Raw genomic sequence first — 8,774 nt, 5'->3', positions numbered from 1 at the left:
TATCGTGGGAAGATATGGAGTTCCTCACACAATCATCACTGATAACGGAACGCAATTCAATTGTGGCGAGTTCAAAGCTTTCTGTGAAAAATTGGGCATTTTAAACAGATTCGCCTCCGTATATTACCCACAATCCAACGGTATGACTGAAGTCACGAATCGTACAATCGTAAAAGGAATAAAGAAAAGACTGGGGGAGCATGATAAGAAATGGGTGGATCAGTTAACAAGCGTCTTATGGGCGTATCGTACTACTCCTCGCATGGCCACAGGCGAAACCCCATTCGCCCTTTCTCATGGCGTGGAAGTTGTAATCCCAGTTGAGATATTGGTTCCGAATGTCAGAGTTGCATTCTATTGCGAGGAAGACAACGGTCAGAGATTAAAAGAAAGTCTTGATCAAGTGGAGGATAAGAGAGACAAGGCATATGTGCGTATGGCGGCTTACAAGCAGCGGATCGCAGCTTATCATGACAAAAACGCCAGACTTGTAGAATTGAATGTGGGAGATCTCGTGCTCCGCAAGGCCGACAAAATCCAATCAAAAGAAGGGAGGGGCAAGCTAGGGCTCACCTGGACTGGTCCATATCGCATAGTGGACAAGATTGGGTTCGCCACATTTAAAATACAGGACATGGACGGCAATACATTACCACGCACTTGGAATCTCCACAATCTTCGTAAGTACTTCGCCAGAAAATAGAATGTAAACAAGGTCTTGAGTACTCTTTTTCCTTTAATAAGCTTTTTTCCCATGTGGTTTTTCTTATTAAAGGTTTTAATGAGGCTCACATATAAGACATGCTTGCTGTACTAAGCGTATGTCCTATTAATAAAAAGCAATTGTTCTATTGTCCATATTCTTTTTAAGTATTTTCTTGCAGCAATATAAATATTCCAGTCTCAAAAAGAGGGGGGGCATCAAACGCTCAAACGCTCTCCACATTAAAAAGTACTGCTATCTCATAGCTACTTTTTCTCTTCAAAGATAGGAGAACAATCTCATGGGCGGATCCATCTGTAGATGATCCCCATTCGAGATAGAGTTAAAACGTTCCTTGGACGCAAGGTCTTTACACTCTCTTACTCACCTAAAGGCGGATCACTTCACCTCAAAGATAGGTAGCAAGTTGATCCCTAAAGGCAGCTTTACTTCCTCTAAAGGAATAAAACAGCTTCAAACCTTCACAAAGGTTCGCACAATGGAGTATGGCTGGCCACCTACTCCAAAATAAATCCTGAAAGTATATATATATTTATTTACGTAAAGGTAAAATAAATAGCAAACATACGGATTAAAAATTGTACTTAAAGTTTTACAAACAATAAACATTAAGTATCAACGGGAGCAGTCTCCTTAACATTCTTCTCGCCAGCTTGAGAGGCTTCCTTCTCAACAGCCCCAGATACGCCCACCAAGGAGACCTCCTTTTCCACGGAAGGTGTTCCCCCAGAAAGAAGGGTGCCATCGGTTATCAACTCCTCACCCGCCTTTGGAGGCACTTCCTCGAGGTCCACTATCTTGACGTTGGTGGAAGGTTTTCTTTCCTCGACGGGTCCCTTCATCCATTTCCGAACATAGTCACGAAGGTAATCTTTGATGTCGGGAATTTTGTTATATTTGATAACATCATCTGGATCTAGTACGGCGAACTACGGATCTGTGAAATCGATCTCGGGATGCGCCAGCTGGACATACGCCATGATCAGTTCGCCGTAGAAGAAAGCTTGCTCTCTTGCCATGTACTCTGCCTCTCCAAGAGCATTCTCATGCTCCTTGGCATCTGCCGCCATCTTCTCCTTTAGATCTTTAATCTCGGCATCCTTAAGGGCAATGGCGGACGCGGCGGATGCGACATTTGCCTTGGCATCAGCTACTTCTTTCTCCAACCTTTCTATGGTAGCCTTGTCCGCCACACCTTGAAGGAGCTCCGCCTCCATGGCACGTATGCGAGTATACATCTGTTAAAGGCAAACAGTTTTGTCAAAAAATGAAAGAACAAAGGTATGACTTTTTCTAAAAGAGATCCTTTCTAGCAAGGGGACCTACCGTAAGAAGCTCCGTCTTTCCCCTTTGAGCATGGATGGATCCTGGAATCTGATTCTGATTCCTCTGCACCTCACCCAACTGGCCCAGAGCCTCATCTAAATCGTTGATAACAGACTCATTCTCTAAGGATCCCTGGACACCATACTTGGCGGACCAGTACCTGCCCAGGTCGGGCTTCGCCGTCTGCACAAAAATGTAAGGATCAAGGCTTAGATTCCAAACATAGCTAACAGATAAGAGATAAAAACAACCTACTTGTTCCATCTCCACCACGGGCATGGCGGATCTCATGGCATCCGCCATAAGCTTTGGACCACCAAAAGCTGCAGGCTTCCTCCTTTTCAGAGGCGGATCGACCGCTGTATCCGCCAAATGTTTTCCAGTATCCTTTTGGGGGTTCGCCACCTGAGCTTTCTTGCGAGCCTCATCCTCCAACAACTTCCTACGCTTCTCTGCAAGAGCGTGATTGGCCTTAGATAAACCCCTGCCAAAGCAAACAATAAAGTAATCAAGGTTCAAGAAGAAAATAAAGTTACCTTGGTCAAATTGTGTAATCTTCGAGTAAATGAACTTGTCCCCATCCTGGCGAATCAGGGGAATATCACTCATCATGAAGGCTAAAGCATCCGCATATGTCCAGGCATCCGCCTTGACACTCTTCATGAGCTCCGCCACTACCTCATCGCATATCGCCCGCCATATGCAAAGGTTTGGGATTCCAGAATGTTGGAAAACCCAATGATTCGCCCTCGTTTAGCTTTACGTAGAAGAACTTTTCATCCCAATAATGGACGTTGGACATTTTGCCAATAAACGGCGAATACACTCCAAATTTTGCAAAAGTAAGGAAAGACTCAGACTTTCGCTTTGACGGTTTATGAAAAGCTCTGAAGATACGGGGAGTGAACATTACTCCTAAGTTCGAGGCCAGATAGCAATCTAAAGCAATATCTAACCAGCCATTGGGATGTAATTGGATGGCAGTAATATCGAAGTAGGAAAGGATGTCCGCCATCATCTTTGGAAGAGGAAGTCGGAACCCTCTCTCTACGTGACTACAGTATACGGTTAAGAAACCACTTGGCGGACAGGAAGGTCGTTGATGAGCCGCCGCTAACTGAGTCTCATAATTATTGATCCATGGGAAGCGACTCGCCAGATCCGCAAGATCCACGGCGTTCATACGAGACGGAGTGGACTCCGCTCGAGGATTTTTTTTCCTAAGTCGGGAAGAAGAAGAGGCCATCCTCCTAGAAAAACACCTAAAGTCTACGGCCGGAGCAGTACCGGTGACCGGACTGGAAAGGTTTTTACTTCTACCTAAATGAGTTCGATCACAATTATACGCCAATCTTCCCGAAACAAGGGGGCCGAAGTGATTTCGGCGGTTGAGGGGTAGGCTTCCCTTGTCTCTGCCCTGGCAAGTGCATAAATGAAGTTTTTCCATTGCATATTGGCAGTGGTGAATACAGAGCTGCTATGCTGGGAGGTCAACTTTATACATGCATATATAATTTTTTCTTATGCTACCATGACACCCCAAAACCCTAATCTTCCGGAATTAGGGGGCTGAAATGATCCTGATAATTCCAACGGCTGAGGCGGCCAGGGCACCTCATGTCTTCGGCCCTGCATATTGGTGGCAATAAAAATAGGCAAAAGATCAATCTATATGGATTATAATTATAGTGAAATCATCCATGTAGGGGTGATTCCAGTGGTCGGGGGCCCTTCGAGGACCCCTTTATTTCTACCCATGCGTACTGGTTGTAATAAAAATAGGCAAATATCAATCTATATGGATTATAATTATAGTGAATATAGGTTAAAAAAACTTTTATAGATTTAAGAATTTAACAAGGGTACAAATGATTTTAATCTAGAACAAATTATGTTACAATTGTTTCAAGGATGACGAGAATCTCCGAATGGAAAAAGAGATTCCCACTAGGTTACAAGATCATGAGAATTGGAAGAAACTTGCACCCTTCTGAATCTTTTCATCTTGATATTGTAAAAGACGATAAGGTTATGATGTGAGGCGAAAATAATTTTAGCATCTTTGATGCACACGACTTCTCTGATAAGTGTCAGATCAACTCCTCTAAATCAATCACTTCTCCTTTATGCCACTCCTGATTTCACCGCATCTATATTTGAGCATTAGTTGCAGAAATCTTCACTATACACAACATATTTTCAAGATTCACTGGCTGTGTCTATTTATATGATTCAAATTCAAGTGTATATTTCTAATCTGATGGATTAGGAATAACATAAAACTTGTCATCTTCGTGACTAAAACTCCAATTTTGCTTCTGATTTTGATACCAATCGATCTTCCAGCAAATTGTTTCGTAAACAATAGCGGGAAGACTCAACTTGATTGTTCCGGTAAATTGTTATTGATTTCTTTAAAATAAATTTTGATTTTGTGCTAGCTATATAACATGTTGTTGAAGAAACGTGTCATATATTAAAGTAGTTAATTAATAAGAAAATATATCGTTCATTTGATGTTTTGAAATTTAGAAGTTATGTAGTATATTGAAATAATATAAAATATTATTATTCTTAAAATTTATTATTTCTTATATATTATTATTATTATTAATATTCAATCATTATTATTTTTATATTTTCTACTTTGCTTGTGCTAAAACGTTTATGTCAATGCTTTTATTATTTTGGGCTTATATATATATATATATTTTTTTTTATAGAAATTCTAATTTTGTGCTACTTATATAGCATGTTCAAGGAAATCTCCCATATATTAAAAATGTTAATTAATAAGAAAATATATAATTATCATTTGACGTTTTGAAATTTATAATTTTCTATAGAAGTAATATAAAAATATTATTATTATTAAAATTTGTTATTTCTGAAATATTATTTTCATTATTATTAAAATTCAATCATTAGTGTTTGTATTTTTTACTTTCCAAGCCTAACTATGCTAGAAAATTGTGTAAATTTAATTTTTGGTGAATACATTTATTATTTTGGGTTTATTTTCTTTTAATAGAAATTCTTATTTTGTGCTAGCCACGTAACATGTTGAAGGAAACTTGCTATATATTAAAATAGTTAATTGATACGAAAATATATCCTTCAATTAAGGTTTTGAAATTTATAATTTTTTTACAATACGTGTTACGTAGCATATTGAAATAATAGAAAAATATTATTATTATTATTATTATTATTATTAAAATTTATTATTTTTGATATAATTTATTTATTATTAAAATTCAATCATTATTTTTTTGTGCTAAAACTTGTGTAAATTTATTTATTTTATTTTTAATGGAAATTCTTATTTTGGACTAACTATATAGCATTTTTGAAGGAACCTTTTCATATATTAAAATAGTTAACTAATAAAAAAATATATCCTTCATTTTTGTTTTTTACAATATGGATTATGTAGCATGCTGAAATAATATAAAGATATTATTATTATTATTATTAAAATTTATTATTCTGATATATTTTTATTATTGAAGGAAACTTGCTATATATTAAAAACGATTATTAGTGAGAATCTCCCAATAAAAAAGGAGATTCCTAATAGGTTACAAGATCACGAGCAATGGAAGAAACTTGCACCTTTTTTAATCTTCTAATCTCGATGTGAGGCGAAAATAATTTCACCATCCTTGATAAATACGGCTTCTCTTATAAGTGTCGGATCAATTCCTCTAAAATCATTGAATCCTCTTATATGCCACTACTGATCTCGCGACATTCATATTTGAGCATTAGTTACTGAAATCTACAACATACACAACATATTATCAAGATTCACCAATTGCGTCAAATTATACGATTCATGTGTATTTTTCCAATATGAGGATTAGAAATAATAGAAAACTTGTCATCTTCAATATTGAATAAGTGAATGTTATTATTATCATGACTTTGAGGATTCCAATTCTGCGTCTGATTCTGATACCAATCGATCTTCTAGTAAATTATTTCGTGAGCAAAAGCGGGAAGACTCAACTTGATTGTTCCAGTTAATTGTTAAAGATTTTTTAATAGAAATTCTGATTTTGTGCTAGCTATATAACACGTTGAAGGAACCTACCATATATTAAAATAGTTAATTAATTTTAAAATTTATAATTATTTTTTTCAATATGTGTAGCATACTAAAATAATATGAAAATATTATTTCTGGTATATTTTTGTTATTACTAAAATTACGATCATTAATTTTTGTATTTTCTAATTTCCAAGCCTGAATGTACTAAAAATTTGTGTAAATTTATTTCTATTATTTATTTTTAAGTGAATGCTTTTATTATTTTGAGCTTATTTTTTTATTAGAAATTCTGATTTTGTATTAGCTATATAGCATGTTTTAGGAAATCTGCCTTATATTAAAATAGTTAATTAATATGAAAATATAACCTTCGTTTGATATTTTGAAATTTATAACTTTTTTAAATATATGTGTTATATAGCATACTTAAATGATATAAAAATATATTAGAAAATAAATTATAATAATACTAACAATAATAATAATTTCTTCAAAAAAAAAAATAATAATAATAATAATAATAACAATAATAATAATAATAATAATAATAGTAGTAAAAGTCTCTAATTTAATATTCCCAATATCAAATAAAAATGAGTCTAGTTTAAACTAAAAATACAAATTATATACAAATACAAATTTACATACAATTTAAAGAGTTATCGTCACATTAAATTCTTTTTGCTTCCAATTTTATTCATATGGGGCATCATTAAAAAAAAAACAATTTAATTGGTTATTATTTATCAACTTGAAGCATAATTAGTTTAATGAAGAGATGAAGTTTTAAATAAGAAGTGAAGCGTACTATGAGATCTTTCTAGCAGTAAATTATAAGCTCAAAACAGATAAATAACGAATGAGACACAAAAATAGACATTGAAAACATTATTTCTAAAACATACGGTCATAAAACCAATTGAACTAAAATTTTACGCTGATAATCAAAGGATCAATTCATATTAATATCTGACACCCCGCAAGCGAATGTCAACTGGACTTGAAGCGTAAACAATATAAATCCATCTTATCATATATTGAAATTTGCCAGGAATCAAATCCCTTGATCTAAAAGGCTATGATATCATATCATAGAACCAATTGACTTGAAAACTTAAACTGGTATTTAAAAGCCAAATTCATATTAATATCTAACGCATACCCTTCAAACAAAAACAGACACGAAAAGCATAAACGTTACTAAATAGAAGTGTTCGTACAACATCGCTAGCAACCCTTGAAGCAGGAAAAAAGAGCTTTCCAAATTCCTTCAATCTTACTTCATTATTCTGTACAAGTACTTATAAAAACGGGTAAATTACACCTATGGCCACTGAACTTTACTCATTTTAACATTGTAGCCACTGAATTTCAATTCTTAACGATATGACCACCAAACTTTATTCTTTTTAACATCGGTGGCCACTGAACTTTAACTAATTCCTCAAAATGACCGGTAGCTACCTCAAAATGAAAATATTCAACAATTAAATGTGTTCGGAACGACATTTACACATTTTTTATTTTCCAAAATCACTTTTTTTTTGGAGCTTTCTCTCTCTACAAATTCACAATCTATCTCCTAACCAAAAAAACATCTAAATGACCTCAAAACAAAAAATTTCAAGAATTAAAGTCCCTTAGAATACCATTAACTCTTTGAATTTTTTATTTTAAGGCCGTCAACGGTCGTTTGGAGACGTTGAGTAGCCACCGGTGTTAAAAGAGGTAATGTTCAATGGCCATTCTGTTAAGAACTGAAGTTCAGTGACCACAATGTTAAATGAGTAAAGTTCAGTGGCCATGCGTGTAATCTACCCTATAAAAACTGATTCTTTTACAGTTTATTGATTCCTATTATGCTTGCCATCAAAGTCTAGAAACAAACATCATATTCTGAGGAAAGAGCAGAGCTATATTCTGTATTAGGTTCCAGTTAAATCCTAATTTATTTGACGGAAAATTTCCGTTAATATTCCACCCACAAATTTTACTGTAATTTTTATTACATTTGACGGTTTTCGTTCCATCTGAGTTCTGTATAAATTTACTTACTGACGGAATTTTGATGTTTACAACATCGTAAATAGATTTCTTGTAGTGATTACAGCTTTGATATCGCACTTCTATCGTCATCAATAGTAATCATCAATTTCATTCATGTAGAGTATTGGGACTTAATCAGTTAATGAAGAGATGAAATTTTAAATGAGTAAAGTGTCGTTGTATTTTACTCTGTAAGATCTTTCTAGTGATAAATTATAAGCTCAAAACGGATATATAATGGATGAAACACAAAAATAGACATCGAAAACGTATTTCTAAAACATATTGTCATAAAACCAATTAAACTAAAAGTTTATGCTAATAGTTAAAGGCACGTTCATATTAATATCCGACACTCTGCACGCGAATGTCAACCGGACTTGAAGCATAAATAATATAAGCTCATCTTATCACGTGTTGAAATTTACCAGGAATCAAATCCAATCTATGATACCATATCTAATGCATACCATTCAAACAAAAACAGACCGGGATACAAAAGGGACACGAAACGCATAAACGTTACTAAAAAGAAGTGCTCGTGCAACATCGCTAGCAACCTCTGAAGCAGGAAAAAGGATTTCCAAATTCCTTCAATCTACTTCATTCTTCTGTACAAGTATT

The sequence above is a fragment of the Euphorbia lathyris genome, chromosome 4 (genome assembly GCF_963576675.1).
Source record: "Euphorbia lathyris chromosome 4, ddEupLath1.1, whole genome shotgun sequence".
NCBI lineage: Eukaryota > Viridiplantae > Streptophyta > Magnoliopsida > Malpighiales > Euphorbiaceae > Euphorbia > Euphorbia lathyris.
Note: the sequence above shows the minus strand (reverse complement) of the source record.